This window comes from Pygocentrus nattereri, chromosome 10 (assembly GCF_015220715.1).
Source record: "Pygocentrus nattereri isolate fPygNat1 chromosome 10, fPygNat1.pri, whole genome shotgun sequence".
NCBI classification, from domain to species: domain Eukaryota; kingdom Metazoa; phylum Chordata; class Actinopteri; order Characiformes; family Serrasalmidae; genus Pygocentrus; species Pygocentrus nattereri.
Window position 1 is genome coordinate 27,628,755 of NC_051220.1, and position 10,865 is coordinate 27,639,619.

The following is a 10,865-nucleotide window of genomic DNA, read 5'->3' on the forward strand; positions in this document are numbered from 1 at the left end:
TCTGGCATCATTTTTTTTCCATTCAGTTCATCCTAAGTGAATGCCACACATCAGTGACTTTCTTTATTTCTAATCGTCTTTATTTCCCGTGTTTTTTTTTTCTTGACTTACTTTCAGATAGGCAGTCAATATGTTCTTTGTTGGTGTCATAGTTGGTTTTATGACTGAAGGGAACTGATGAGACCAAAAGTCTCTCTCTCTCTCTCTCTCTCTCTCTCTCTCATCCTGACGCGTTCATTCTCCACGCACACACACACACACACAGCATGCAGTCCAAGTGCTTCCACACACCTGACTGCTTCCTCTCCTATTTGGGTCTGTGGCAATCCAGCGCACTCATTTGCCTGGCCCTCTCTGTCAGACATGATGTTTCGTGGTAGTTGAGTGCATTTCTTTTTTTCATTGAACAGGAGCTCACGGGTATATTTGATGCTCTATCATACCTCGCAATGTCCTCATAGGGTTTTTCTATTAGCGGGTAATCTAGACTGTGCTATCCGTGTCATCTGCCATACTGATCTCGCTGTAACTCCAACGGCAAAGCTGAATAAACGGGGAAAAAAATCACTCATTTTAACAGTGTTTTATTTTAGAACTTTTTCACCGATGTGCTGACAGGCTACTCTGAGAGACTAATACTCGCAGATCATTTGCAGTGTTGCTGTTGGATGATTGATTTCAGCAACAGCTGGGTGCCTGGACAACATTGCTACTGTTGGACAGCTTTAAACATCAAACTCTGTCACTGTTTCTCCTCTTCTCACTCTCTCTTTCTCAATCTCTCTCTCCTTCCATCAGTCCTTTCCCCCTTCCTCCCTCTTTCACTGAGGTCTCTTCAACTCCCTCCCTTCCTCCCTTCTGACCATAGGCACTGAGGGGAGGTCACAGCCAAAGCCCAGTGAAAAACTCCAGCCAACTTTAAATATTTCACGCAATTTTAAATGAAGGCCATGAATGATAGATCACAAGAGAGGGAGGCAGGGAAAAAAGCCTAGACCTGAAACCTCCCTAATGACCATGAGCTGTCCATCTCCCCATACTGTCCTTATTGGGAATCATCGTGTGCATTTAGATAGCAGCTCATTAGATCTGTACTCATTTACAGGTATACAGCACCTAAAGTATGCATGAGAGAGGAGCACATGCTCTTATACATAGACACCTCCTATCTTATAATTACTATATCTTCATATTTGTGTCTACTGTAACTTTACACTAATCACAATTCTCCTTTTGAAAATATGAGAATTTGTCAAATCCAACGATGTTGAGGATAAAAACAGAAATTCTGTGGAAGGCTGTGCATTTTAGGCCACTGTTTTTACATAGTGCAGGGCACATGTTTACGTTTAAAAAAAAAGTACAGGCATTGGTACAGGCATGGTTAGCCAATAACAAATTGGTTATACATATATATATGCCCAGGCTGATACATAAACATCTTTTAATTTGATCTGTCAATATGATTCTAAATTAATACTTATAATTTCTTGTATTACTGTTTAATTTTATCACCTGTCTGTGCCCTTTGAGCTGCCACTGACATGAAAAGTGCTATAAAAACTATAAAAAGACTGTTATTATTAATATTATTATTTATAAAATGAAGAAACTGGGACTAAATCCATCTGGCTTAGCATTACAGAGAAGTGTAACACTTATTTGTGTTTCAAATGTCAACATTAAACAAAATGCCAACATTTATCATAGTCAACCAGTGTCACCTGAACAGTCTGCCCTTCCATAGTACAATAACTACATCGTCAAATATCAGTAATGCTAAATAAGAATAAACTATGTATGCCGAAAGGAAAGTGAACAGTCTTTTAAAATGTTATGACAAGCTATGTTCTACACTCTTATCCATTCATATAAATCTAAAACCTCCTTAGAGCTGCATGACGTTAGATCAACAGTGGATTAAGCACTGCTGAGCATACTACAGTCTGAATTCAGGATTATCAAGGCTGTCAGAAGAGCGCAAAATCACTGATGCAAAAAAAGATTTTTTTAAATTGTTGAGGTGCCAAGACACACGAATTGTGTGAATTTAGACACTCATTCCACCTAGAGGACGCTTACATCGTCAAGTCGCAAATCCACAGTGTGGCAAGATTGACATCTAGTGAGCAAGTCAGGAATTGCCAGTAATGTTTCACTGTGAAACCTCCAAAGCAGCGCTGAGGGCCTGAGGGTCAGTGTCCAGCACAATTTACTGATTTTCCTGCTCTACACTCTCAGGAAAAAAGTACGAAACTGTCACAGGGCAGTACCCCTCCTGTCACTGGGGTGGTACCCTCAAAGTTATACCTCAGTACCTTAAGTCAGGGAACATAATTGTACCATGATGTATTAAAATGATGTTTTCTAAGTTGTACTGACTCGACACACCCCGTCTTGTCTCCAGGCTTTTTATTGCATTGTTCTGCTTTAAAATATCAGGTCATAAAAAGATAGAACTATGTATTTTTCCACTAGGAAAAACAATTGGACATTAAATCCACTGTTGTATCTTTGAGGGTACAATTACATTGTTGGTACTTTGATGAAACATACCTGCACAGAACCTTTATTCCTAAGAGTTTAACACGTCAGTCGACCAGGACCTGAAGACCCCAACCCTTTCTGTTTTCTCTTGGAATTGAAAAAGTGTAGAGAAACTAGACTTCAGAGAAAGTGTTAAATATTACTTAAGCTAAAGAGGGAGAACAGAGCCAAAAATACATTTCAGTGTATTACACTTGAGACTAAAAATACCTACATCTAAACATAATCAGGTTTATAAATGTTAAACAAATAAAATTAAGTTTTCTTTCTTGGTGGTGATACAAAGAAGAATTGCTATAGTTATGGGTAGTTTCATTTCACACTGTTATACATTTGGTTGGGAGTTTTCATTTGTTTAAGTAGAAGTTTGATGAAGTAATTATTGTTCAAAAACTAGCTCTGAGCCCAGTCCACAGTCCAAATATGAAAAGCAAGCTATGAAAACAGCTAGTTTTGAATGTATTTTTTGTCACAAAAATCAACATATTCACATATATTCACCTATCAGCAGGCTAGCTCCCCTGTTCATGCTGAAGGAGCCTTTCAGCCCTGAATGCTTTTTGAGTGAAAGTAATAAAGTACAATCACTCAAGTATTTTCCATCTTGATATGTTTTATAATAAAGTTAATTGACCGTCTGTCATTGACAGTCTTGCAGTCTCACAGATGAGCTGACAGCTTTGACTGTGGTCAAACCTGCCTTAGCTATCCACAGCATATATCACCCATGACTATCTTGTCCAGAATTTACTTAGTTGTTTACCTATTTTTGTGTAAGATCATTGTAATTGTGAAGACTTAAATTTTTGCTGAACTGCAAGTTAAAAACTTAGCTGTAGTGCTATAAACTACAGATGACCACTAGATGGCATGCTTAAGCAACGACTAGATACTACCACACCTCTAGCACTTAGAAATGGCTTATTTAAACCTTTCCACAGATCTAGGGTGTCAAACTCAAAAATGCAACTTTAACAGTAAAATATAAGCACTTGTAGTAGACCTTAAAATATTACATGCACAACTGAAATATTCAAAATATAAGAGTCCCCAGGAGCTCATTCTTTTAAACCTACCTGTCTGCTTGATTTAGACACCTGGCATCCTTTTTTTGTGCGAGTTCATTAATACTTGGGCTCAGTTGCTGAGCTGCTGAGCTGACAGTAACTGATTATATTGGCTGAACTGCAGATGAACTGCATTTTGCTTATATGACTGGTGTAGAATTGTGTAGAATTGTCCTATATACCCCGATGACAGCTGGGATAGGCTCCAGCACACCCCCGCGACCCTGAGGGAGAAGCGACTTTGAAAATGTGTGTGTGTGTGTGTGTGTGTGTGTGTGTGTGTGTGTGTGTGTGTGTGTGTGTGTGTGTGTGTGTGTGTGTGTGTGTGTGTGTGTGTGTGTCCTATAGACTGTTGTTGGGGTAGGAGAGTCAGAGCACACATTACACTGCAGTGCATGCTGGGGAGATGAGCACATGAGCTAACAGGATTGTGGCGGGTCTGATCTGGCCTGTGGACCTTATGTTTTACACATGGGCCATGGATCAAGCCTGATCCCATATCTGGTAAATCAGGTATAATTATTACTCATCATACTTAACCTGTACTCAACTAGCCATACTCTGTGTTAGCCACATGGTCACTAGGTATTGAGTGCATCTGCTGAGAAGACTACAATAAGTGATATCGACACAGTAGAAGTGTGCTGGGCCTTTACAAAGGCCATATGAGCAGAAGAGAACAATACTATACCTACGCACGGGTCACTAATCTTACTAATTCAATGCAGACCATCTAATCCTCCAAAATCCTCAGAAACAGGGTGCAACCCAACCTATCATTAATGTTATGACCAAGAATCGCATCACTTTTAGCATCCACGTCCATACATGCAATGAATCTAGAGAACAAATGCATCTATAATGTGACCTAGAATTCTAGCGGCAGATACACATAACGCACAATCAGACATCTATACTCCAGTCATAGATCTGGAGGTGGTGAGGGCCCAGAGGGCATAATGTGCATTGTGACACGTTATGTCATAAAGTGGTTAATTTCAAGTTTATAACTGCTAGGATTACACCATTTGTGTTACAATGGTAAACATACAGCACTGAGGTAACTATACATTTAAGAGCAAAAATAAAAAGGATGAGGGACATGTGATCACCAGACCATTAGAACCATTAGTATTAATGATGGTTCTACTTTCTAATTGTGTGTCTTATTCAGTGGTGGTCGGGTTTCAGCCTTCCTTACCTTGGCCATGTCTCTGAGCACTGAACATCTTGTACTTCTTGATACTCCAGCTAGGTTGCAGTTCTGGAATATGTCAGAACTGGAAGATAATGGGTTCCTGGTAGCTTCACGCTTGATTCTTCTCAAATCCTTGGCAGTTATTTTGCATCTTTTTTTCTCAGCACGTTTCTTGCGACCCTGTTGACTATTTGCAACAAAACGTTTGATGGTTCTGTGATCACGCCCCAATATCTTAGCAATTTCAAGAGTTCTGCATCCCTCTGAGAGACTTTTGGTAATTTTTAACTTTTCAGAGAAAGTTCAATCTCTTTTTTGGCCCATTTTGCCTAAAGAAAAAAGCTGCCTAATAATTATGCACACTTTGATATAGGGTGTTGACCTCCTTAGGCCACACCCTCCCTCATTACACAGATACACATCACCTGCTATGCTTAAATCCATTAAACATTCAAGTTTATCCAGCTTGGAGTTATATGGTCAAAATAGTCACTTGCCTAATAATTGTGCACACAGTGTAGAATAATTATGACAGGAGCATGTTTACCACTGTTACCTCACTTTTCCTTTTAACAACACTACATAATCATTTGGGGACTGAAGACACCAACTGATCCAGTTGGATAGCTGCTCTACAGCACTGGGCTTTTGTGGTTGAATTTTGGACTTTATAGTGCAAAACATATTTACAGTAGTAAACAGGTCCTAATTACTGTCTGATTAAACAGCCACGTTGTTGTAACACATGTGGGCTGTGGTTTGGCAAGGTTATGTTAAAATGAGCTTGGAAATCTCTGAAAAAGACGTGATCTAGAAGGCAGCATATGCTGCAGCAAAATGTGTATGCATCCTTCAGTATAAATAATACCTTCACAGATGTGAAAGTAAACCATGCAAAGGCACACATGCCAAGGTTGCTATCCCATGTTGTGAAAGACGCTGGGATTTGAAATTTATGCTGCTTCCCATTTTGATACTCCTTTTCTTCTTTTGGCAGAGGACACAACGTCCATAATTCCCATAAACAGCCTGAAGGTTGACTCGTTAGACAACAGCACATGTTTGCAATGTGCATTAATCCATTTAAGAGGAGATGGTGCTAAAAGAACTCCACAGTGTTTCTGGACATTGCTGACGTGTGGCTTCCACTGTGCATAATACAGTCTGAACTTAGATGTGTGGATGTAGCGTCAAACAGTGTTTTTTGACATCTGTTTGTCAAAGTGTTCCCAAGCCCATGTAGTAATATCCATCACAGAAGCATGCTAGTTTTAATGCAGTGACGTCTGAGGGATTGAAGGTCACAAGCATTCAGTTGTGGTTTTCAGGATTGCTCCTTACGCACAGGGAGTTATCTGGATTCCCTGAATCTTTTGATGATATTATGCACTGTAGAGGGTGAAATACCTCAAATCTTTGTGGTATCATTGCAGAATCCTTGAGGAACATTGCTTTGAAACTGTTGGATTATTTGCTGACGCACTTCTTGAGAAAGTGGTGAGCTTCAACCCATCCCTGTTATTAAAGGACTAAGCATTTCCTAGATGCTCCTTTTATACACTAGAATGCCAAAATCTCCTGTTTAAGAAGTATATTCGCAACATTCCAACAATTAGAATGTGTTGCAGGCATCAATGTCAGAATCAGCACATATATATCTTTTTTAAATTAATAAGTTAATAAGGTCAAAAATTACATTACATATATTTTGTACTGTTATCATTAAAATATATGTGAAAGTGAACTTGTATAATATGTTCTTATAACTATATCATGTGGCGGCACGGTGGCGTGGTGGGTAGCGCTGTCGCCTCACAGCGAGGAGGGCCTGGGTTCGATTCCCCGGCCGGGCGGCCAGGGTCCTCTCTGTGTGGAGTTTGCATGTTCTCCCCGTGTCTGCGTGGGTTTCCTTGAGTGAGCACAGGTTCTGTTCTTCCAAAAAAGAAAACACTGGTGAATGTCAGAATCTTTGTGAAATCTGCATAAGTGGGTTTTAAGAAGAAAGTTTGTAGAAGAAAGAACGATTGGTGAAAAAGGCCCATTGTTCCAGCCAGTAGTTTTTATTGCAAACCAATATTCTATATTTAAAGTCAAAATGCATTATGCCCAAAAAAGTTTGCCTAAGTATTCACCCCTTCAGACTAACGCCTGGTAGAATCACTTTTTCTGTAGTAACAGCTTTAAGTCTCCTTAGTTAAGTTACTGCCAGCTTTGCACACTGTTTGGGAATGATTTTCACCCATTCTTCCAGACAAATTTGCTCCAGGTTGTGCAGGTTGGTTGAATGAATCTTGTGGACTGCAGTTTTCAAATAGAGACACAGAATTTCAATTGGATTTAGATCTGGCCATTGTAGAACATTAACCTTTTTGTTGTTGTACTTCTGTGTCACTTTGGTCTTGTGCTTGAGATCACTGTCCTGCTGGAAAATGTTTCGCTCAAGCTTTAGTTTTTAGCACACTGAAGCAGGTTGTCTTGCAGTATCTTCATGTATTTTGCATCATCATCATCCATCCGTCTGTCAGTTTTAACAAGATGCTGAGTCTCCACTGAGGAAAAGCATCCCCATAACAGGATGCTGCCACCGCTATACTTCACTATTGGGATGATGTTTGTTGAGGAATGAACAGTATTAGGGTTGGCCACACCTGACCACAAAACCTTATCCCACATTTTAGCTGGGTCACTTTGATGCTGTATGGCAAACTCTGTATGTGCTTTGATGTGTTTTTTCTTCAGTAATGGCTTCTTTCTAACCAACCTCCTTGATATTGTTGACTGGTGCACCTTCACTCTAGTTTCACCCATTGAACTCTGTAGCTCTTCCATAATGATTGTTGTGGCTTCCCTCTCAAGTCCACTGAAGTAAGGTTTTAAGGAATGGCCATGTCTAGGCATGGATAGTATGATGCTGCTTTGATTCAATCAAGTGATCCAACAGCACTCACTTATTTTGTTCCTATCTTATGTATGTCTGTAACTTAATAGTTTCCTTAAAAAGTCTCAATACTAACCCACTAGTCTATCAATTTTGACTGACATGTTGGTACAATATGTGAAAAGCTAAAATGATACTAAAACACAATATTTTATGTGTTAATTTAAGAACCTGCCTACTGCATATTCTGAAAAGTTGGGGCAGGAACATGTTAACCACTGCATTACATTACACTACATTAACAGCACTTAATTATTGTCATTTTTTCACCTTTTTTCTATTATACAAGTCTTCAGCTGTGCAACCGTACAAAGCCTTTGTTATCATATTATGAGCTTTATAAGACACGTGTTTTCACTGGATGACAGTTCTGTACTGCAGGCAGCTCAGTCTAGCACCCACTCTCTGATTATTCAGTCATGCTGTTGTAACACATGCAGAATGTGGCTTTGTATTGGGCGCATGTTGTTCCAAAATATGTTGAGCTTTAATGGTGTCTTGACAAACGTGCAGACGTGTCACTATCACTTACAATGACAGACACTAGTATTTTAACTTTGCGCTAGTAAAAATGGCATCTGAAGAGTCGACGGCCTACGACATTGATTTGGGATTTTTTGAAGGCCTTATGCACTGTAGAGGATGAAATACCTAAAAGCCTTGTAATTCCTGGCTGAGGAACTCCATTTTAAAACTGCTAGATTTTCTTGCTGATGCATTTTTGCCAAAGTGGCAAGCCTCAACCCATCCTTGCTCATAAAGGACTTGGCCTTTCCTGGATGCTCCTTTTGTGTCCAAGCATGATTACATCAAAGCTTTTAAGATTTTTAGAACATTTAAGAACGATCCCGATCTTAAATTGCTGCTGTCCTATTGTTGTTGCTGTTATTAGTGTAGTTGTGTTGATTGGAGTAACTTGTGTCTGAGGAAGGTGAAGCTTGTAATGTAATTAAGTGTTTATAGGTGCCTAACTTTTCACATGTTGTGTCCTCTAGCGTTACCCCCCCTTTTCATGTCACATGTTGGGGAGTGCTGGGCTTGGCATTTCTTGCTGTCTGTTGAAGTGCCTGTTTAAAATAACAGAGCATTGTCTTCTATGCCAGTTTCAGCTTTCTGTACCTCTAACAACAGCCTCTTTACTTCGCTTCCTCAGAGTTACGACATCATCTAAACTTGCAGGAGTCAAGCTTTTTTAATCAGAATCAGACTTTAGTGGTGAGCAGAGTTGGCAGTATGCAAGGTAAGGTAATGTTAACCAGCTACTCTCTCCTTGTTAGCAGTACTGTCTAACATTTAGACACTTGTGTGAAATTGAAGATTTTTGATTTAAATTGATACACTGCTTTCATGTATCTGGCATCCATGTGAGCAAACTGAACTTTTTGGATTGTTTGAACTAACACAGCAGGACGCTGTGGTACAATACCAACATAAATATAGAACTGGTATTGAATAGCTACATTGTTACGTCATCCCACCGAATAGTGGCTATGACCATGTCGAAAAAACACGCTGAGCCTGGGTTTTCCGCTTCGAAAGGTTTTGATGTTGAAATGCCACTGAAACCGTGCTCAGAGCCATTCAACCCTGTAGTGGAAAGGAGGCTGATGATGACTTAATGGATTTGCCACAGCCCTTTAGCAATGCTGCAAGCAGGTGCTGGCAGCATGGTCAGCCAGGCAGCCAATCCATGAGAGGAGGAGACTATAGGGATGAGCATACTGGTGGCAGAGCTGAGCACAATGATTCGACAGGTTAGAGAAGGCTGTGCATGAGGAGTTGGACTGGACCAAATAGTAGTCAGTAAAAAACTGTTAAAATGCTGAGAATTATAAATGCTGTACTAGCATTTGAGACATAGTCAGTGCTAGCCATGACCCAGTTTACAGATGTGGCTGTTCAATTTGGACATATATATATATATACAATTTTGGATATATATATATATATATAATATGAGATGTTAAACAATACTCAAAACTGACCAGCCACATCGTCACAGCTAGCATTCACTATATCGCAAGTGCTAGTATACCAGTTTTAATTATCAGCATTTTAACCTTGCTTACTAGAGGAACTTTGTAAATGTGCTTTGTTGTACATTGAATGTTCATTGTAAAAAGCACTATACAAATAAATTAGAATTGAATCAAAACCACAAATTTAAGGTTAGCAACTCCTTCTGCTTGTAGAGTCTTAAAGGTTGGTGCAGACTTTTCAAGAAAATGTAGAAGAGCCAAGGAAAGCTTTGTCCTGTCTGCTAAATACTCATCGTGCATTCTTGACAAAGTGTGAGATGTAGAGTGAAAGTAATTGTAGAGCAATGTTTCCTTGTGTTGGTCCTGCATCCCTAGTTTAGTGTCTCCCTGCTCTGACTGCCCATTTGAACCACATGAAGTACTTTCACAGCCTTTTCTGCATAATTCAGTTATTGAAATGTCAAAAGTCATTTGGAATCATTTAATGTGAAATTGTGCAAATGTGAAACTATCTAAAACAACCCGTGAACCTATTCATGTATTCTGAGTTTTTATATGTAATGTTGATATTGGTAAAATAGAGATAAAATTGTTTTCTTTGAGTTAATATTTTCCTTGTCTCACCTTTTATGTACCTCTTTGCTATGAATTACTTGTATAAATTTTATATCTTTGTGAGGTAGACAATTCAGACATTTGGTTCTCATCACCACTGTTGTCAATGGTTCTGTAAGTTTCTCTAGAACACATTTCACATCAAACCACTGATAAAATTTTGAAAAGCCTGTGAAATTCTTCTTAAAGAGATAGTGAGCTTATTAAGTCTTGGGAGAAGGGAAAATACTACATTTTGTGGGATACATCATACTAGACCCATTCACATTGCGGGTGTGGGTATACACACACACAATATACAATTGTTTTTGAACACTCACACATGTACACACATATATGCACACACACACACACACACACACACACACACACACACACACACACGTGTGTACGTGTGTGTGTGTGTGTGTGTGTGTGCGCGCATGTGCATATATGTGTGTACATGTGTGAGTGTTCAAAAACAATTGTGCATGGGATTAAATATAGTTTTATGGCATTCAGAGAAGAAAAACAACTACATT